General features: G+C 45.4%; 1 pseudogene; it reads left to right on the forward strand.

Moving 5' to 3' along the window:
• The first annotated feature begins 7,003 nt into the window (after positions 1–7,003).
• Positions 7,004–22,781, forward strand: LOC114892142 (annotated as a pseudogene).
• Positions 22,782–23,141: the final 360 nt, after the last annotated feature.

Below are 23,141 nucleotides of genomic sequence, written 5' to 3' on the forward strand. Positions count from 1 at the left end.
TTAAATATATATATTAATAGCTTTACAACTTGATTTATTTAATTTAAAAATATATCTTGGAGATCTTTCCATGTCAATACAGATAGATCCCCCTCATTGGTTTTATGATTCCATAATAACTCATTGTAAAGAATTCATTCATTCTTCAACAAATATTTATTAAGTATCTACTACACGCTTGAAACTATTCTAGGTGCTGAGGATGTAACAGTAAACAACAAAAGCAAAAAAAAAAAAAGGCAAAAACACTTGCCTTCATGGAGCTTAAATTCCAGTGGAGAGAAAGAGGCAGTACACTTAATAAATAAGTTAATAATATATGCACATGAAAAAGTGATAACTGCTATGGAAAATACAGAACAGGATAAAGGAGATTGGGAATACTAAACTCAGAGTGGGGTGGACTGCAACTAAAAACAAGGTGGATAGAGCAGGCCTCACTGGGAAGCAGGCTTGAGTAGATGAGAAAGAGAGCTATGAGGACATTGTGGGAAAGAGTTTTCCAGGCAGCAGGAACAGCCTGTGCAAAGGTCCTGAGGTAGGAATGTAACTAATAGGTTCAAGAAACAGCGAGCATGCTACAGCAGCTGGAAAGGGCAAAAGTGGAAGAAGAAAGATTAGGTCGAAGGTGACTGCAAAAATCTATGAGAGATGACAGTGAGTTAAGATCAGGGTGGTAGCAGATAATGAGAACTGGTCAGATTCTGCATATATTTTGAAGGTAAAGTCAACAGGATTTACTGATGGTATTCACGTGGGGAGTGAGAGGGAGAAAAAAGGAATCAAATGTGATTTATCCTAAGCACATGGAAGTACTGAACTGCATTAACTGTGATGTACCATAGCTGATGTAACCTGTTCTTTATAAACTAACATTTAGGTTATTTCTAGGTTTTCTCTATTATAAATGATCTTGCAAAGTTTATCCTCTTACATGTACCTTTATGCACATCCAATTGGGTTTCCCAGTGAACAGTTTCACTCATCTCTCACCTTTGAAACGAGCTGATCTACTCTAATCCACCAGGGAGGACAGACGTGTTCTCAGGACATGCAAAGGAATCGGTGCGTGAAGCCAAATTAAGCATGAAGAAAAGGTCATCTTTTCTCTTTTACATTTTCTCTTCTTGCATCATCCCATTCCCCAATTAATATCGTGCATGATAAAATCACATAACAGCTAACATTTTTGAGCACTCGAGTGCCAGGCACAGTGTTAAGTGATGGACCAGCATTTTCTCATTTTTACCCTCATGACAACACTATGAAATAAATGTGTATGTCCATTGTATACATAAGAAGTAAAATAAGATCTTGCAGGGGACAAATGCACCCCAAAGGTCGAACACACATAACTGATGGAACTTGGGCTTTAACCTGGCCCTGAAGCTCACATCCTCAGCCATCTGCACTGTGCAGTATTTAATATAAATAAACTTCTACATTACCCTGTGATTATTTTTCCTTGGGACAAAATACCTTCAATTCCATTTACAGTAAGGACTATGCCTGCCCCCCTAAAAGGCAGTACAGGGTAATGCAAAGGACACAGCCTACGGAATCAGCTCTTTCTGACTGTATGATCTTGAGTAAACAGTTTAACCCCTCTAAACCTCAGAGAAGTGGGTCAGGACCCAGAGAAAACAAAACATAGCGTGGCTAATTCTCTATGGGGACTTGTGAGTATAAAAACCTCTTAAAGATTTTATATCCAAGTGTCCTGTTTGTGGTTAAATACAGGCATTGAAGTCCTGAGTCTCTACTGGAGAAATCTAGATCATTCTCTCCACTCCCTGTGGTCCCCCTGCTACAAATCAGTTTCCTTGGAAACGCAGCATCCTCCCTATCTCCCTTCTTCATGACCTACTCTCTATCCTGTGTCAGAGCTGCCACCAAAGTCACCAAAAGATTTCAGGGCTGTGGAAGGAGGATTTGCCTCAGACTCAGAAGCTGAGAGTCTAGTCCCAACTCGATCCATAGAACTGCTGTGTAACTGGAACAAGCCTTAGCCCTCTCTGAGCCTGTTTCCCAACTCTGAAATCATCAGTAAACCAAAGAAACTCTAAATTATCTCTCAGAATGAACATCCTACAACTCTGTCTCCAGTGGTGATGGGAAGGAAGAGAATTATGGATGCAGTGAACACGAAGAATCTTGCCTCCTACCTATATTTATTGATTTGTCAGAGGCCACAATTGATTGTCTTCCTCTGGAGCAGACGCTCAACTGCTGTTCATGCAGCAAAAGCCATTTTTTGCCTGAGGAAACAAAATGTTCTGGGAAATTTCACAAAAATTGATCTTAAATTGTCTAAAGAGCCACAAATTCACATCAAACAGGGCATTACGAGAAGCCTGAGGTCCCAAATGTTGTCTGTAAATGCTTCCTCCCTATGAAAATTTTAGCGCACTTCAGAGATGTGTCCTGGACTGCCTGGCTTAACGATCAGCTCTGTTGGTAAAGGCTGCGGAGCAGGGGTGACTGGAGCTGAGCTGGGTCTGACTCACTCCAAATCCAGGCAGCCGATTCATGTGCGAACATGGGTCTCTGGCCAGAGGGGCACTGGGAGCACACAGAGCTCTGGGAGGATTACATCACTCCCCCTAAACCCCCAGCCCAAGGCCCCTCCAATCTACCCCATGTCAGATTCCTAGAAACACACACACTCACCCCACCTCTACCCCACCCCCGCCAACCATTACCACTGAGGAAACCTGAGGCGACAGAAAAAGACCAAGAGGAGGAACTGGGATACTGGGCTTCTGGCCTGATGACTGGTAGATCTTGACCCTAGAACTGGGCCTTAATTACAGTATCTGTAAAACGAAAGAACTGGACTTGAACTTGTTAACTCTGACAATCTACAATTCCGGGATATGAAGGACCTCCACCTAGGAGCTATGCTGGCTTTCTGCAGTCTCTACCAGGCTCCAGGACCTATACTTGTTGTCTCTTCTGCACAGTTTCCCAGACCTTCTGTGAGGCTCTCTTCCCCTGATCCATACGGTCCTCAAGGAGGTACACGACCCCACCACCATGGCCACGGTGACTGGTTCAGGGCTGGGCAGGTGAACTTGGAATAAGTCAGTCGCTTGCCTGACGCTTCTGTTACCTATTGCTGAAGACCAAACTGTCCTGAAACTTAATGGCTTTAAGTGACAACCATTTTACTCTCCCTCAAGGTTCTCTGGCTGGAATTGCAGTCAGCTGGAGGCTGGCCTGGGCTGGACCATCTGGGACACTCACTGCACCCAGTAGGCTCACTCGTGCTGGCTATTGGTGCTGAGTGGCTGAAGACTCAGCTGGGGCTGTTGACGAGAGCATCCTGCTGCTTCTACCCCACGGTCTCTCCATGTGGCTTGGGTTTTTTAGGGCATGTCAGTTGGGTTCCAAGAAGGAGCATTCAAAGTAGGCAAGTCCCAATTTGCCAGCAATTTATCAAGCCTCTGTTTACATCACACTTGCTAAAATCCCATCAGTCAAAACATGTCACATGTCCAAGCTCAGAGTCACTGAGGGATGGCCGGCCCTACACAAGGGTGAGTACCAAAAAGCATGGTTCTTTGGGGGCCACCAGTTAACCAATAAATTTCCTATTGTACTTAAGCTGACTTGAGTTGCTCTCACTTGTTGCCAAAATAGTTATGACTAATACAGAGTCAAAGATTTAAATTCAATTCTTGTCCTTACCACTGTGCAGCCAAAAAGTTACTTGACCTGAGATTCAGTTTCTTCGTAAGATAAGAGATAATATTCAGTTCAGAATACCATTATAGAAAGTAAATAAGATGAAAAACCCCAAAACATTTAAAAAATCCCAACATGCTATACAAATAAGATGTCCTATACAAATAAACATATCATAAATGATGATGATAGAGGTGATGATAAAGCAGGAGAAACTGAAAGTTTAAGTCACTTCAGTTTGTAATTGATTCATTTCACAAACACTTCTTAGATATCTACTATGTGTACAATACTATTATAACTGGCTGGTTGTATAGTGGCAGGAGATGTCCAAGCCCTCAAAGAATTTAGAGTCCAATAGGGGAAACAGGTATACATACACACACACACACACACACACACACACACACACACACACACATATGTATATATATATATTGGATTGGCCAAAAGTTCGTTTGTTTTTTTCTGAAAGATGGCTCCAGTAGCGCTTAGTTGTCCTTAACTTCATTCGAAACAATTTTGTTAGATTGTATTGTGACAGCTGTCATATCAGCATGCATTTGAAAAAAAACATCGAAATTGGTGAATTTTTGTGTAGCCATTTTAATATCGAAGATGGAAGAAAAAAAGCAACATTTTCAGCATATTATGCTTTATTATTTCAAGAAAGGAAAAAACTGAACTGAAATGCAAAAAAAGATTTGTGCAGTGTATGGAGAAGGTGCTGTGACTGATCGAATGTGTCAAAAGTGGTTTGTTAAGTTTCCTGCTGGAGATTTCTCCCTGGATGACGCTGAAGGTCAGGTAGACCAGCTGAAAGCTGATAGAGATCAGATTGAGACATTAATTGAAAACAATCAACTTTATACCACACGGGAGATAGCTGACATACTCAAAATATCCAAATCAAGCACTGAAAATCATTTGCACCAGCTTGGTTGTGTTAATCGGTTTGGTGTTTGGGTTCCACGTAAGTTAAGCAAAAAAACCCTTCTTGACCGTATTTCTGCATGCAATTCTCTACTTAAATGTAACGAAAACATTCCTTTTTTTAAAACAAATTGTGACAGGTGATGAAAAGTGGATACTGTACAATAATGTGGAACGGAAGAGATTGTGGGGCAAGCGACATGAACCACCACCAACCACACTCAAGGCTGGTCTTCATCCAAAGAAGGTGATATTGTGTATATGGTGGGATTGGAAGGGAGTCCTCTACCATGAGCTCCTGGAAAACCAAACAATTATTTCCAACAAGTACTGCTCCCAGTTACCAAATGAAAGCAACACTCTACAAAAAGCATCCGGAATTGGTCAACACAAAACGCATAATCTTCCATCAGGATAACACAAGACCACATATTTCTTTGATGACCAGGCAGAAACTGTTACATCTTGGCTGGGAAGTTCTGATTCATCTGCCGTAGTCACCAGATATTGCACCTTTGGATTTCCATTCACTTCGGTCTTTACAAAATTCTCTCAATGGAGAAAATTTCAACTCCTTGGAAGACTGTAAAAGGTACCTGGAACAGTTCTTTGCTCAAAAAGATAAAAAGTTTTGGGAAGATGGAATGATGAAGTTGCCTGAAAAATGGCAGAAGGTGAATACTTTGTTCAATGAAGTTCTTGGTGAAAATGAAAAATGTGTCTTTTATTTTTAACTTTAAAAACCGAAGGAGGGTGGGAGGGAGGGAGACGCAAGAGGGAAGAGATATGGGAACTTATGTATATGTATAAGTGATTCACTTTGTTATAAAGCAGAAACTAACACACCACTGTAAAGCGATTATACTCCAATAAAGATGTTAAAAAAACAAAACAAAAACAAAGGAACTTTTTGGCCAAACCCATATATATATATATATATATATATATATATATATATATGTATATAAAACATTAACCTAAGGCTAAAAAAAAATGCTGCCTCAGGAGAGGAGTAAATTTTTCTATGACGAGAGATGGAGGGAATAAATCATTCTGAGCTGCATGATGGGTGGAGGGGAGAAGAATGAGGGCATCTTAGAAAATATGGTACTTAACCTAGGCCATAAAGAATGTGTTGGCTTTTATATACATGCAGGAGGCAAAAGGCATTCTGGAGAGCGGTCACCAAAAGGACAAAGGCTGGGAGGCATACAGTAGGTGCTTCATGAGAAAAAGATAGATAGATATAAGTAAGTGAATAAATGGTGTCCCAAGTATAGCACAGAGTCCAGTGCTTCTGCAGTAAAGGGACGATGGGAGGGAATGGTGAGACAAAACCAGAAGAATAGATTGGGGCCACATTATGATGAGCCTTGAATACCAGCCCAAAGGATTTTCGCATTTATTTCAATAGGGAGTCAGTGAGGATCCTGGAGCATAATAATGACAGGATCAGAACCATGTTTTGTAAAGATCAGTCTGGTAATAATGAGGGATGAATCTATACTTCCCTTTACAGAAGCAGCCCTCCGTCTGTCTCAGTCTACGGATGGTGGGAGGCCTGGTACCCCTACTCTCTCATTCTACTCCAGGGGTGCGCAGGTGATTCGACTTGACCAATGGGAACATTTCATCCCAGTGCCTGGTTCAGGGAGAGGTGTCTGATTCAAGCTAGGTCAATGAGATTGTCTCCTAGGACTTTGGATAGAAGTGCTGGGAAAGACGTGTTTGTTTTTTCCCCACTGGTATTGCTAACGTAGTGTTATGTAAGGCTGAAGTTTATGGTGACCAAGAAAGCCTGCCTGAGAATGAGGCTAACAGGGAAGAAAAAGAGACAATAGACAAAGGAAGCAAGTGACTGTTAGCTCCATTTGAGTTCCTGGATAGAGCTGCCCTGAAAGTAATGCACCCCTGAATTTCTATCCCATTGGAAGTGATCCAATCATATTCCATTTGAATTGGTTTTCTTTTTGTAATGAAATGATTCCGGACTTCATACAGTCAGGCACTATGTGAATCCCTTAACAGTCATCCATTCACTCAAGAAATATGTTTAAGTGCCTACTCTGTGCCAGGCACTATTGTAGGCATTGGAAATAGTGTGAAAAAACAGACAAATATTCCTGCCCTCAAGGAACTTATATTCTAGAGTGGACAAGCAGGCTAGATCAAATGAGATTAGAACAATAATGGGGGAGGGGCACCCTGGAGAGCTTAATAGGCCATTCTGAGGATTTAACTTTTGTTCTGAGGACAGGAAAGCATTAGAGAGTTTTGAGCAGAGGAGGGGTATGCACTCGCGCAGATTTCAAAGGGTCACTCTGGCTGCCACACTGTGTATGAAAAAGGGCACGAGTGAAAGCGCAAGGCCAGTTAGGAGACCATGGAAATCAGGAAAGAGAGGATGGTGGCTCGGTCCGTGGTGACAGCCATGAAGGTGGTGAGACATGGTCAGAATCTGAATCTAGTCTGAAAGTGAAGGCCAACAGGTGCTGCTGATGAATCGGACATGGGTCCTGTCAGGGAAAGAAAAGTGTTGGGGAGACGCCAACATTTTCCCTCAAGCACCTCAAAGGATAGAGTTGTTGTTAACAGATGTGGGGAAGCCCAAGAGAGGAACAAGCGTGAGGGTGAAGGTCAGGCATTTGTTGTTACCTTGTTAAACTTGAGTTGCCTGTTAGACTTCTAAGTGGAGACACGGAGTAGGTGGTCAAATATTAGAGTCTCGACTCCAGAGAAAACATCTGGACTGGAGTGACACACCTGCACCCACCTCAGAGAAAGATCAAGGGAAAGCTGCTCCGGCTACCTTACTTTTCCTCTGTCACTGCACCTGCTCCCCTTGTAACTGTAATTGCCTGGCCAGGCAGTGAGCTCAAACATGCTTTCCACTGGTCTCAGAGGATCTTCTATATTCTAACAGTCCTATCCAAGAAGGCTTTTTTTTTCTTAAGTTTTTCAAGGTGAAAGTTCAGCTCTAGAGATCCAAGAACATAGGAATGACCATGTGCAAAAAACAAACTCACTGGGAACAATGTTTCCTACCTGAGAAGTCTCAAGGAGAACTGGAATTCCCGAGCTCTACACAAGCAGGAGCAATACAGGCACCGAGAGCAATGCCCGGGTGACAGGCGGCAGAGTGGGGGTCGATTCAGAATCGCGGTGGCTTTCATCAGCTGAATACTGAAACGCTTGGGGGATTTTTTTAGCTCAAAATAGGAACAATGAATATGGAGGGATCTTTTAAATATTAATAGAAGCAGTGTTAAGGAAGAAAATTGAAACTATTGTTTCACAAACAGCTGGATCTACTGAAGCAAATTCAGTGTGTATTTCTGAGGGTTCCTTTCAAAATATGCTTAAGTATAATAAGCAAAAACTCCAGGGAGTTGTGCCACGGGGAAAAGACCGGTGGACTGGGAATCAGATCTGGCTTCCAACCTGATGGCAAATCACTGACTTCTGAATGTCACATTCTAAAATGCAGGTTCTAAGATCGCTCACGGTTGCTGTGAAGTGGAAGAAAATGTGCGTAGTAATGACAGAACTAGGAGCATTGAGAGTCATCACTGCCGGCACTGGGCGAGGTATCTGATGGGTGCTGTTCTAAGGCTGCTAAATCTGGAAGATACAGGGGGTAAGGCTGAGGACTTCGGATGAAGAGTGCCTGGATTCAAATCCCCACCCTGTCACTCACTGGCTGGGTGACTTGGAGCAAGTTGCTCACCCTCTCTGTACTCAGTTTCCTCATGAGGAACATAATATTAGCTTCTAACCTTATCAAGAAGGTTAGCCACGAGATTAAATGAGCTTTGGTAAATGAAATGCTTAGCACAGTGCCCGGCACATAATAAGCACAAAATAATTATCAGTACTTATTACCATCACAGGTAAGTCTCACAACACGGCCAGGAGGTGTGTAGTCATTACTACTGCTATGTTATGGCTGTCAAATTAGAGTGATGAATACCTTGTCTAAGGTCACACTGCTGGTAAGTAATAAGTATCACTAGTAAGTAATAAAGAATGTGAAATCGTTTATTATTTGTATTTTAGTATGTGGCAGGGATTGAGAGACCTTTTGGTTTTCTCCCTGCTGTTGAGCTCATTTCACGGCTTCTCCTGTTCTGTTCCTCAGCTGAGCTGCTAGGAACTTCCATCTCCGAGCAGCTGCCTCCGCCCAAACATGTGCTTTTCATTCCATGTCACATGTTCAGAGAAGCCTTTTCTGACCGTCAACCTTAAACAGTCCCTACCACCCCCATCCGAGTACCAGCCTATAACGTGACCCTGTTTTATTTTCTTTACTAAAGTTACTGATTAACTTGCTCATTTGGTTGTTGTCTACCTCTTCCCACCAGAATGTAAGCTCCTTGGGGGCAGGGACTTTGACTGGCTTCTTCACACTCGATCCACATGGCCTCAAATAGCACCCAGCACACAGCAGGTGCTCAATAAATGAAAGATGAATGACTGACGTTCTCTCCACTTATCTGAGCCTTTGGAAGGCAGCCTCATTTCACTTCTATAAATCCTTCTCAGTTAGTCTTCTGTCTTAGATCCACCAGCAAATGACCAAGGAATTGGGATAAATATTCCTGCTCCCTTTACTGCCCCCCATTAATACCTCTCTCACACACATTTATAAGACTAACAGGACAGTTCGATCAGATGTGTTTTTCTCCTCTTCCTAAGGCTGCTGATAAATTGTGAGGATTAACGAGATTCCCATCGCTCTCACACATTCTAAGTGTCATGCCGTGGCTGAACCAATATTGGGACTCATATAGTACATCAGAGTTCATTTCGTTCCTAGGCTGTTGTATTTGCAAGCACAGTCTCTGTCAAGTTTGTTTTAATAACAGGGTTCCAGACAAAACGCCAACTGAATTCACTACTAAAATAAATTGAAACTACATGAGCAGGCTTGAGGGGAAGAGGTATCCAAGAAACTTTATCTTTTCAAACTCGGCGGCCGGTCATAAATGGACAATCAGTAGAACACATACCACCTCTCCTTGGGAAATAATTTCTCTTGGCCGGCACCCACAGACTACGACTTGACTTTGTGAATCTAAATTACCCTCTCCAGTAACCAAGCAAAGAGGACCTTGTTGCCCAGAGATTTTCTTTTTCCTTCTTTTCAATAACTCCCCACTGTCCATAAAAATAATATAAGTATAAATAATGGCATAATAATATAGCAACTCTATACTACCTGCTGTTGCGACATCTGGGATACAGTGGTGCCAATTAATTACACCACCTACCTGCACTCTGATGGTGGAGATGACACAACATATGTAAATCACTTCATTATAAACTGTGATAAGTGCTATGGCTGAGGCCAAGGGACCTGCTTTAGATAAAGCAGATAAGATTTAAACTGAGATTGAAAGGGTAAGAAGGTCAGCTATGTGAAGTGTGTGTGTGTGTGTGTGTGTGTACATGTGGACATGCACATGTCCATCAACATCCACATCCCCGTCCTGTGGATGAGGAGAGCAGGGCTCCGGGAGGTTACATTTCCTGCCCAAGGTTACTCAGTCATTACAAGGCAGGGTTTGGAAACCCATATAACCCATTCTAATGCTAGGCAGTGACGGTCCAAAGATGAATGAAGTGGTCAGTGACTGGTCTCGTCTAAAATAGGGTTCACCTCAGACTCCCCAAGTTAGCCAGCAAGTGTCCAAGCCAGAGGCCCTAATGAGTTCCACTGCTGTTGAATGCCCCTCTGTCCCAGGTGTGGGCAAGCTCTAAAAGTGCAAAGGTGGATCACATCATTCTACCCACCAGAGCTCAGGGCCTAGTGAAGGAGACAGAGGGCCAACAGGCAGTTACAACCCAGTTGGGCAAAGGCTGTAGAAGAGAGAAATGCAGGAGGCCGTGGGACCAGAGGCGGGGAATCTTATCCCTGAGCAGCGGTCAGGGAGCCTTCCTGGATGAAATGTCCCTGCTTTCGTTCCTTCAGCAAATAATTAGAGAGCCCCTAGTATGTGCCAGACGCTACTCTAGGTGCTGAGGATCCAGGGATGAACAGTAAACCCCAGTCCTCATGGACCTGACATCCAAAGGGGAGGGGGAGACAATGAACAAATAAACACCAAGGAAAGAAATCATTTAAGTAATTTGATAGATGGTGTTAGGTGTTTTGAAGACCACAAAGCAGAGTGAAGTGAAGGACAGTGACCAGCAGAGAAGCTACGCTAGAGTGGGTGGGCAGCAAAAGTGCTGGAAAAGAGCCCTAAGTAGCCAGAGCCAGCCATGCGAACATCTGGTAGAAGAGGGTTCTAGACAGAACCCTCTGGTGCAGAGGCCTAAGGCAGCAACAAGCATGGCCTCGTCAGGAAACTGCAGGAAGGCCACTGTGACTGGAGTAATCAAAGGCAGAGTGGACAGACCAGACATGAGGTGGGAGATACAGCAGGGCTGGTTCCCGAGGTCCTGGTATAGGTGTGGGATTTGATTCCCAGGGCAATGGGAAGTCACTGAAAGACTTTAAGAAACATACTGATATGCTCTGATTTACATATTCAAAAGGTAACTTTGATCAAATGGATTTTTGAGCACATGGACTGTCAGCATTTTTTTTTAATAAACTTTTTATTTTGGAATAATTTTAGATTCGTGGAAAAGCTACAAAAATAGCACAGAGATTTCCTATACCCTTCACCTGGTTTCTCCTACCGCTAACGTCTTACATAACCACGGTGTAGTCAGCACAACGAAGACACCAACAGTGATAGATTACCATTAACTAAACTACAAACTTCATCTGGATTTTACCAGTCTTTCCACTAATGTCCTTTTTCTCTTCCAGGACCCAACTGAGGAAAGCACAATGCCTTTAGGCCTACCTTCTTTTAAATAGTCTTTCTGTCTTTGAGGAAATACCCAGGTCAGCTAGAATCCCCTTGTCTGGATTGTAACTGAAAGTCTTGACAGATAAAAGGGGGGAAGTGGGCTCAGGCAGGCTACTTCTGGAGGCTACTTCAGTCTTCTAGGCAAGAAATGCAGGAGCCTACCCAAAAGAGGGGGGCGTGGAGTCAGTTAAGCCAATATGGTCACACCTCTTGCTATCACCTCATAGAATAGAGGTAATTTTAACACACCCAAATTAGGAAGAACATAGTCTCAGAATAGACAGTCTTTTAAATTTAGCTTTATGAAAAACTTAATACACTGCCCTAAAGTTTTGCATTTTTGTCTGAGAAGAGTGCAACTTTATATGGACTTATTCTGGTCCAGCCCACAGAGTCTCATCTGGAGACAACCGCTCCTCAAAAAATTGTGGGTTCACAGAATTACAGTCACTTAATCAACAAACATTTATGGCACACCTTCTATGTGTCAGGCACTACACTGCTCTCTCAAGATCCTTGTGTTTCCTGTCCTAGTAGAGTCTACAGCCTTTGTGGGCATCAGAAAAGCTCTGGTTTGAGAAGCACGCTATGGATCAAAGAAAATGAAATAACTTATTGCAGAATGACATGTTCAGAGGTTTATTACTAACCTGATAGAGCAAATGATTACATGCCACTTAACATTGACGGATTGGCTGTAAACTGAGCATAGCAAGGGGAGTGCCCCGCAGATTATATCTGGGATGCGACGGGTAGCCACTCCTCTTCGGAAAAAGGCCTTCTGTGGGAGGTGGAGCCTCCAGCACAACTTAAAGAGGGAACCAAGCTGGGGGCACCTTCAGCTGTGTCTACACCTAAACATGCAGCTGTCTTTATAACCTGTCTCTAGTGCAGGATCTCTTCCCTACTTTTTCCTGATCATTTCAGTTCGTCAAAATGGGCAGTCAAAGTTGGTCTCTAAATGGGTTAGAGAATCCCTTGGTAGGAGATATTAGACCAGAAGATAAAAATCTTGATCCTAGTTAAGAAGATTAATAAATAATAATAAATATTATTGAGCTCCTACAATAAGCACAGCAGATAAAGATGAACAGCTCCTCAGCTGCATCCTCCCCAGCAACAGAGGTGAAGGGTGAAGAGCAGAGAGCAGGGCAACCAAGTGATGCTGGGGTCCCGGGATTACAGTCATGCTCTCGGGCACTTGTGAGAGATTGCTCGAGGCAAAATCAGGCCGCTGACCTACGATTGCATTTTGCTTCCTTGTCCTAATGCTGTTGTCCAAGAAGCAGTGGTTACTTTTAAATAGCGGGTTGGAGACTTCTTGCATCAGGATCACCAGAGTTGCTTGGAAAAATGAAAATTCTAGGTCCCTCTCCCAGGCCTCCTGAATCAGAATTTCCAGAATCCAGATTTTAGATAAGCTCCCTAAGTGATCCTGACCCCCCTGAAACCTTAAGAACTGCTGTCCTTAAGGTCACCCTACCTATCCATAGATGGCTGTAATGACAGAAGTGTGGGGAAGGTGCAAATGATGGGGAGGAGGTCTTGCAGGAGGTGACAGACAGAGACAGGTGCAGGGGGCCATTCCCACCACCATCCCTGCGCTCTCCTTACAGGGAGAGAATGGTCAGGTTTTGGTTATCTTAAACGGTCTGTGGATGTTCTGTAAACCCCTCTAGTCATTGTTACTGCTTGACTTGACCTTTCCGAGGTTACTGTCCACCTTGATTCTCTAGGGCAGGGGTCCCCAACCCCCGGGCCATGGACAGATACTGGTCTGCAGCCTGTTAGGAACCGGGCCACACAGCAGGAGGTGAGACGCAGGTGGGCGGGAGAGCGAGCGAAGCTTCATCTGTGGCTCCCCTTCGCTCCTCATTGCTCGCATTACCACCTGAACCACACCCCCGGTCCCCCTCAACCTGTCCGTGGAAAAACTGTCTTCCACGAAACCGGTCCCTGGTGCCAAAAAGGTTGGGGACCACTGCTCTAGGGCCCTGTGGGCTGAGAACTTCAAAAGCCAGAGATACTCTCAAGGCTCTCTGATGTTTCACAAGGAAGTTTCCAGAACAAAACCTAAGCTGGTGAGTCCTGCTGGTTAAGAAGATAGGCTCTAGACTCTAGACACTAGAGGGCTATGTGTCCTTGGACATCTTGTGCCTCAGTTTCTGCATCTGTACAGTGGGTTTACCACCAGGACCCTCCTCCTTGGGATGATGTAGGTAGCAAATGAGATAATCCGTTCAAAGCTCTCAGCATGTGCCTGGAACAAAGTTCATACATGACACGTGTTAGCTCAAATATACATCCTGTCGGAAATACCGGGCCCCCAGGGGCACACCCAGCTGACAAGTCACCGTGGAGGGGTGGAGAAAGACGAGCTTACTCATGGGAACTCAAAGAGCTGTGTGGGAGGGAGGCGGGGGGCGGAGGAAAAGGCGGGATGCTGCTCAGACCCCTGCTTGCACTGGGGCGGAAATCACGTGTGAGGGGAAAGGAAAAGAAATGAAGGGAAGTGACAAACTCTCTGTGCGTGTGTCTGTCATCCTGGATGAGCAATAGACATGATAAGAACCCTCAAGACCAGGCCGCATCATCAGATGAAGAATAAAAAAGCTTATTATTAGGGGAAATTGATGCTCTGCGGAACCAGAGCTTTGAGAACAAAGAGAATCTGACTGACATTCTGTGAGGCTGGGGAAGCATGTTTCATTCATGACTGGTTACAGGCCTTGGGGTCTTTTGTTTTCTTTTATTTCCTTGTTTTCTTGTCTCATTTTCTCCCCCCAGGCTGAACCCTGGGGGTGGGAGGGGGCGCTGTCTATTAAAAAAACCCTTGAAGGGAGGTGTTGGGACGGGGAGGATTTCTTGTCGGGGAAATACACACAGTCTGTATCTTGAAGGGCTTTATTTGAACTGCCTAGAAAATACTTCAGAGGCAAGTCTGTACAACCTCATCAATAAATTCAACCTTACACTTTTCGAAGGAGGCAGTTCAGGGGGTGGAGGAGGGAATGGATGTAGCTTTCAGGCTGGGATTCAAACATGGTTCAAATTAAGTTGACTGGCTGTGTGACCTTGGGGAAATCACTTAACCTCTCTGAGCCTCCATTTCCTCATCTGTAAAATGGGGTCATGGTTGTCACTAATCTTACAGAGTTGTTGTGAGAAATAAGACAGGGTGGTGTAGAGCAAGCCCTTAGAGAAAGGGCACTGTCCACATTGATGTCACTGTTGTTACGATCCGTAAGAGGTTTTGGGAGCAACAAGGGAAACCAACATAAAATCAAGATGTTCCCTGGTTTACAATCATAGCAGCATGCAGGAAACTCACAAAACACCTGTTTCAACCCTAACAACAATAGGAGCCATTTCCAGATTTATTTTGTCAGTTCCCAGTTCTTTTTGAAAAAGCTCCTATTTCCAGGGCCAGAAGTCTTCAGAGCCCACATCTCCTTCAAGTTACAGAACAGCATTATTGTGTCAAGACAGGCGAATTCTCCACAGAAGATGCCTGCTGCCCCACCCACGCACCCACCACCAGCGACCAATTCCCAAGTCTCCTTTCTCCCCCAGAGTTGATCCCCAAGGCACAAAGAGCTCAGAAAGGAAAGCAATTCTTATTGTTCTTCCTCAGCTTTTCCTGTTTCTTCAACCCATGAATTTGTGTTTCCATGTTCCAGTCTCCCCAGAGCTGTGGATTACTTTAAGGGCATTTCAGAAAGAGAAGCAGCGTAAGAATGAACGTGTGCAGAATACAAACAAGAACCGTGATCCAAAAAAAGGAAACACACCCTCTCAGTCACTCACTCACTAAATCGTTCCATAAACCCTGATGGGACGAACCGCCACTGAGTGGCAGGCCCTGTGCCAGGGGCTGGACAATGAAGAGAAGAGAACATGGTCCGTGATCTAGAAGTGCACAGTCTAGAAGGTAGACAGGGATACATGACCGCGGCAGAGGCGACAGGAGGGGCAGCTGTCGCACCCTCAGCATTGCCCCAGTAATTGGTACCTCCTGATGAGATTATTGGGTTCGTGTCCCACAGACCAGCCTCGGGAGTAGGTAGTGAACACCCAGGGATCTCCCCAAACACCTCCCCACCCCTCACCTGTCTCCACGCCTGAGTTCCCTCATGAGTCTTCATTTTGGAATAAGGCACCATCACTTGGTCGAATGCCAGTAGCCCTAGGAGCTGTCATCATCAACCAAACCAAAACCACTTTCCTTAATTCCCTTAAACAGAACTTTACAGTTTACAAAACATTTTGCATTTATTATCTGGTGGTAGGGCAGGCAGTTTTGTCCCCACTGTACAGACGAGGAAGTTAAATAATTAGCCTATGGCCTCAACGCTCAAAGGTAACAAATCTGGGGTCTGAACAAGGTCTTCTGCCTCCAAGTCTAGGGAGCCGGCCAGGATCATCACTATTGCCTAGTACCTAAGGCCTAAGTTACTCTTTCCTCTCAAAAGTAGGTATTTTGTGGTTGTGATGGAGAAAACTGACTTAGCATGGACTTAATAATACCCTACTCTGCATTCTCCAAAGAGTTCCATGGAAAGAGGGGTTGAGAATTCTCATGTCCTTCAATACTCAAGCAGACCTTGCCCGGGGCCATGGGCACAGGGCAAGGTCAGGTGGCAGGAAACAGCTAGGAATAACGACCAGTTCCTGGATGGTTACCCTGTGCCCAGCATTCTGCAGCAGACTTCAGCTACATCACCCGAAAGTCCCTACTCCTCCCCTGTTCCCACCTGTGTCACTTCCACCCCCGTCGTTTAGGGATTTCCCCGCACACAGAAGGAGAACCTTCGGACCGAGTCCCCTTGTGTTCTTCATTAATAACTACTACCCACTCACAAGTCCCTGTGGGAATTACTTTGTCATCTCCGTGGATGCTGTGGCCTCCATGAAAACACTGCTTTCCTGCCCAGGATGCTGCCTCTTGGGACCTCAAAACTTTGAGAGGAAAACAGACCTGGGTTCCCTTGTGTTTTCACTGCACCCCTGGTGCCATGTGTAAGCCCTTTCCCCAACTCTGCATTTTGTCACCTTGGCCTCTGAGCCACTGAGTGTCCCGCACCACCTGGGGAGAACAGATCCTTCAGCTTATGACTCTAACCCCTGCCTTACGGGGGCTGAGCCGCAGTTCCTTGGGTCAGGCAGGGTCATACTCCCCACAGGCCATCCTCTGTCCCTGTGTCCCCATTTATTTCCCCTTCTCTTTAAATCCAAAACCATATAAACAAATTGGAGAAAACGGAAAATCTAGCCCCACAAACCAACTGAACACTGCTGGATAATTCTGTAAACGTGACAGCTCAGGGGGGCATGCAGCTGTTGGTCCCAATCCTAAACTCTTAAAAATCACCCGGGTAGTAACAATAGCTGTCATTTATTGAGTCCTCACATACTTATCTAAATAACCCTCACAAAGGCTCTTTGGAATAAGTACTACTACTGCCCTCAATTTAGATAAGAAAATGGGAGTTTAGAAAGTCATCTGTTAAGGTCACTCTCTGCAAGCCAGAAAGTGGAGAGATGGGCCCCATCCATCTGACCCCAGAACCTAAACTCTTTATTTTTTCTTTTTTTTTGGGGGGGTACACGGGCCTCTCACTGTTGTGGCCTCTCCTGCTGCGGAGCACAGGCTCCGGACGCACAGGCTCAGCGGCCATGGCTCACGGGCCCAGCCGCTCTGCGGCATGTGGGATCCTCCCGGACCGGGGCACGAACCCATGTCCCCTACATCGGCAGGCAGACTCTCAACCACTGCGCCACCAGGGAAGCCCCAGAATCTAAACCCTTAACGCTAACGTGACACTGAATTCCCCACCTTGGCTGTGTTTGAAAGGCTTGCAGATTCAGGTAGAATTTCTTATGACTCGATTCCTTCTAGAAACAATGACAAAGGAGAGTTTAAGTATTGGGTTGGTGGTTGGGGGAGAAGCTGTTAATTTTAGATCTGTAATTCAGGCTGCTCATGAAGTGACAGAGGTGTCACCATGACCCTTATCTTTGCCATCCACCTTCTAAAATAAAAGAGTCAGGGCCCATGATTTCCTCAGTGGGAAGATCCATCTTTATGTACTTAAAAGCCCTAGGGATGATGGGTGTTTTTTTTTTGTTTTTTTTTTTTTTACAAGTTACTAAAAGAAATTCTGGCCTGTGGAACTCCCCTGTCATTTTCCAGAATTTCCCTAAAGCGTGCCCTTAACACCTGGTAGAGAGTCTTGTGCAATAGGAGAATGTTCCAGAAATGTGTTTTTTAATCCAGACACATCCCAAGGGGTCAAGGCTGATAAAACTGTACTGATGCCCGGTCAGTCCAGGCCCCTCCTTCCTATGTCTGTGTCACACAGATGTCCTCAGTTGCAAAGGTAGATTCCAACCCCCTAGAATACTAAATTATTTCTCCTCACCGCTTATATTAGTTCTACTTAAATTCAAAATTAAGCAATTATTTGACATAGCCAAAATAAGGACCCCAAAATTAGAATAATAGCCAAGTGGTGGCAACTACTTTATGACCCCTACCCAAAAATACAAAAGGTGATGGTAGCTCACATCCATCTGGTATTGACAGGCTGCCCTGTTGTCAAAGTATGGCCTGGGACCACCACACTAGCACTGCCTGGGAATTGGTTAGAAATGCAAATTCTCAGCCTCTCCCAAGACTTCAGGAATCACAACCCCTGAGGACGGAGTCTAGCGGTCTGTTTTAACAAGATGTCTGGGTGATTCTGATTCTCTGAGGTTTGGGAACCCTGACTTACTTCACTGAGTCTTTACAATGACCATGGAAGATGCAGGAAGTATTGGGCATCACTGTTCCCATTTCAAAGAGAAGAAAACTAACTCTTAAATTACTGAGGGACTTCCCTGGTGGTGCAGTGGATAAGACTCTGCACTCCCAATGCAGGGTGTCCGGGTTCAATCCCTGGTCAGGGAACTAGATCCCACATGCATGCCGCAACTAAGAGTTCACATGCCACAACTAAGGAGACTGCCTGCCGCGACTAAGACTCAGCGCAACCAAATTAATTAATTAATTAAAACAACAACAACAAAAAAACAAATACTGTAGTGGAATAACTGAGGACATGGAAAGGAGACGTGACCCATTAGCCCCCCCCGCCCCAGCAAACTGGAGGCTGGCGAATAAGCCAGAACTGCAAACAGTCCTGATTGCTTTGAGCCACCCCGGCAAACCGGGGGCATGTGAATAAGCCAGAACTGTGAACAGTCCTGGATGCTTTGAGCCCCACCCCGGCAAACCGGGGGCCTGCGAATAAGCATTGAGTGCTTTGGGCACTGATCCATGAGATGTCCTCAGTATAATCAGAGTGGTGGGAACGCAAGGAAATGTCCTTGTGCTACTTCAGTATAATCAAAATAATGGTGGGAACCTTGTGCTGCTTTTGCGCTCAAGGACGAAGCACGGCATGTTTTCAAGGAAGCCCATTATTGCTTGTATAATCAATAGAAGCATATGTTGCTGCTTTGGCATTTCTGGAATGTTAAGAAAATAAGTCTTAAAATGTAAACATAGATAATGCTTTAATAAAAGCTACCACAGCAGGACAGACGGCGCTGTTTTGCCTGAGCGAGCGGCAGCCCTCTACTGCTGTGTTTCGGCACAATTCATCTCGTGTGATGAGCTTACTTTCGGCCCTGTCATAAGATAAACTACAACAAAATACACATTACTTTAAAATAAATTTAAAAATAAAATAAAATAAAAATATTGAGTCACCTGTCCAAAGCGCGTAGTAACACCAGGATTGGAATACAAGGCATTCTGCTCCCAAAGTTCCCACTTCTCTGAACATGTGTTTCCTTACTGGTGAAAAGTAAGCAGGACAGAGAGTCAGGGAGACAAATGGCTATTCCTATGAAAACCAATTAAAAGTAACTTTAGTCCAGGGTCGGGAGAGAAATTAACATCTATTGAACATCAGGTATGTGTCAGTCACTATACACAAACATCTCACCCCATTTAATTGTCACAGAAGCCCAGGCTAGGTGGGCACTCTGAAATCCGATCAGGTAGGGTAAACAATTTCCCCAGGCTCTCACAGCTAAGTAAGTTGCAGAGGAGAATCTGAATCCTGCTTAGTCTGACTCTAAAATCCTTACAGCCTCCCTGGGGCACACTTACACATTCAGCATATGCATGTGTCCTCATGGCAAAAAGACAAGAAAGCCAGAGATGAATGCATAGGCGGCAGCAAATGAGATCACCCTGCTCCAGGGGTGAAAAACCACCGTGACAGCAATTGTGGGGCTTTCACAGCGTCACCAGTCAGCCCAGTCTGTTCCTCCCTCCCCTCCCTTCTCTCTCTCTCAAAAACCACTGACTTTTCCCTTTCACCTTGTGAGGCAGGGAAGTCAAGTTATTATCAAGTTAAACATGTTTATTCTCTTCCTATTCATTGAGGATTCATCTACCTTTCTGGGGAAGCGTGGCCTTTTGTGGGTAATGGTGCCAGAAATGGCATGGATTGCCAGTTGAAATCCTAGCAATATTCAGCAAGGATTATCATAATGTTATGGATGTCTTTAACCAGCTCCCCACTCAGAATACATACACACCCTCGAAACTGGTTTGGAATTTACCAGCAGCCTTCCAAGTTGATGGGTTAATTAACTTGCAGGCAATGTATGACATGTCATGAAACATCTAAAGTCAAGCAGCACAGAAGGTATAAAACTTAAAGCTACAGTTTCTCACCCATTATTTTGCAGAGTTTTTTTTTTAAACACTTGTTTCCTTTCATTTAATAAAATCAAAAACAAAAAAACAGTATTTCCCACCCCACACCCCTTGGTTCATAGAATCAAGGGAACACAAAATGAAAACTCTGGGTGAAAATATTTGTTGACATAAATATATAAGACAGCCCCCAAATCTCCCTAGCTTAAAACCAGTCATTGGCTTTCACGTTCTTTTAGGATGGAGCCCAGGCATCCCAGGCTGCTCTATCAAGCGCCTGTGATCAGATGGCTGCCCACGCTCATCCCAAAGCCTGACATCTCCTGCCACAAACTCAGTACTCAGGCTCTACAGAGTACGGGCTGTTCCCAGAAGGTCCCAGGTCCTCTCCTGCCTTCATGCCTTTACACCTGTGGATCTCTCAACAGCCCCTCATTTCTTTACCAGGCTAACTCCTGCTCATCTCTCCAAACTCAGCCCAGGTGCTACCTCTTCAGGCAAGTCTTCCCTAACTTCCACTGGAGTCTCCCGAGGCATCACGTGCTGACCCTCACCACACTACGTTTCACACGATTTTACATCAGTCTATTTATTTGGTGCTACCTCCAAAGCTGGGAACTCCATGCAAATCTCTCACTGCTATCAAGACCCAACAAAGGGCCAGACACATAGTAAGCACTCAGAACATCTTTGTTGAATGAAAGAGTGAATGAATGAATGAATGAAAGATGATCACTTAGCTATTCATTTTCCCACAAACTCTGAGCACATCACGGAAATTGAGAGAGATGATCATTCCCTTCCTTAAAATGCTGCTTCTACCCCAAGGACCCATATGGTCCAACACAGCCAGAAGTATCTCAAGGCTGCAGAAACCCTATTCCAAAGCAGTATCCAGATGAGCTCATTATCTAGATGAGCCCAGGGGTATCCACCAAACTCAAGATACTTGCGATCAGTAACAAAACCAAAGCTAGGCCAAAATCCTGAAACTGGCTCCAGTCTGAAATGGTCTGGAAACTCACTTTGGTTCAGACCTTTCTAGCATGAGGCCAGTGTGAGTATGTTTGTGTGTTTGTATTCATCATAAAAGCAGTAGATAGAAAAGAAAGCTCCACCACTCTAAATCCCAGCTGCCAGGAAGGCGACGGATACGTGCAGCTGTGAGCTCGAGAGCTACCTGGAGTCCAAGAGCAGGCCTAGGTCCCAGCACCCTGCATGCACCGAGCCTCTATGCTGGACCTTGGGAACCCTAAAGCCTCAGATCCGTGTGGCAGCTGGGCCTGGGACAGCCGTAGGGCGTGGCCTGCCTGGACCAGAGCCGCATGTGCCTCTGCATCACTTTGAAGAATGGTTTGCGGCAAGATGCCCAGTGGGAGGACTTCCACATCTTCCAGCCTGGGCCAAGGCTAGAGGTCCTAAAACCCTGGGAAGGATAAGCCCAACCTGCTGACCCAGAAGAGGAATTTCCGGTCTGCCCTAAACCAGAAGGAAGTATTTTATTGCATTTGGCCTAGGAGAGAGCAAGGACCCCCCAGGATCTGCACTAGATCTACGAGTTTGTGACCTCAGGAGCTGGGGACTTTCCTGAACCGGATACCTCTCCAGACACCAGTGGCAGATGTGGTACCTCTGACGCCCAGAAGGAGTTCCTGAGTGACATGGGCTTGGCCCCATTACCAGATGGGGGCCCTCGAGCCTGGGTGTGGACCCTGAGCACACGCCTCAGCTTCTGCTGAGCCCCACCTTAAACATCCCTGTTCCCTGCCCTAACTTGGACCCCCGCTCCCACTCCCAAAAGCCCACTGAGGCAGCTTACCTGAGGAAGGTGAGTACCAGCTGTGCCATGGGAGGGGCTGGAACTGGGGTGACGGCCCCTTACACTCTCTCATCCCTCTCTCTTAAGATTGCTGCTATCACTGCTCAGAGTGGAAGTTCAAGGGGACCACCTCCTACCTGGGTACCAAGTCTTCCAGCAGACTGTCTTCTGCCCCAGGGGCCTGTGGCTGGTGGGGTCAGATGCAGGGGACAGGGCACTGCTTGGACAGCCAATAAGACTGTCAGACCCCAGGGTATGACAGGCTACATGAGGCTGTGCTGAGCTGCCTTGCAGGGGGGTGGGGGGAGGAAGCGGGGAGCTCTGCAGAGAGCTTGGCAGCAGCTATGGGCCCAGGGGCTGGGGTACTGCCACTGGTACTGGGTCATGGGCTAGACCGCCTTCCTGATGGTGGCCACCAGCACGATGGCGAGGCCCCCAAGGGCAAGAAAGGAGGCATGTTCCACCTGGAGCCTTTTGTGGCAAACCTGATCATCTTCAGGGAAGGAAGCAGACACCATCTACACCCTGTAATTCTCTTGCTGGGGACTCGTGGTCCCAGGACCAGCTGTCTATCAAGAGGCTCCTGGTGGTCAAGGTTGTTCCCATGTGCCTCAGCACCCTGCCAGATATGGCCCATTTAGAGGGTACCTCCTCCCTGGGGCATACCTTGAACCTGCACATTTCCAACAGCCACTTACTCTCCCTCACCTTGAACCAGTACAAGGCTTATCTCCAAGACCTGGTCAAGGAGGTGGATTTCTAGGTCACTGGGAAGGCCTGAAACCTTGCTCATCATGGGTATAGGGCCCTCAGCCCTCACCTCAACCAAGAAACGGGTTCTTGAGACAGGTCAAAAACCCCTCAAACGTAAAGCAACGTAGAGAGAGTGGAAATTGGCCCATAATATGATTCTCCAGAGAGAGCCATTGCTAAGAGTATGGCCCACATACTGTGAGCCCGCGAGACAAAATCCAGTTTAAAATATTTTTTTAAATATTTCTATTAGTTGCCACAAAATAAAAATCTAAAGGCTCATGTAACTGAGATATTTTTGTGGAGCTCTGAAGGCGGCAGAGAAGGAAATAGACTACCACAAAGTAGCACGAGAAGTTACAGCTTTTCT

This window comes from Monodon monoceros, unplaced genomic scaffold (genome assembly GCF_005190385.1).
Source record: "Monodon monoceros isolate NGI ecotype Baffin Bay Population unplaced genomic scaffold, NGI_Narwhal_1 Super_Scaffold_12, whole genome shotgun sequence".
Taxonomy (NCBI): domain Eukaryota; kingdom Metazoa; phylum Chordata; class Mammalia; order Artiodactyla; family Monodontidae; genus Monodon; species Monodon monoceros.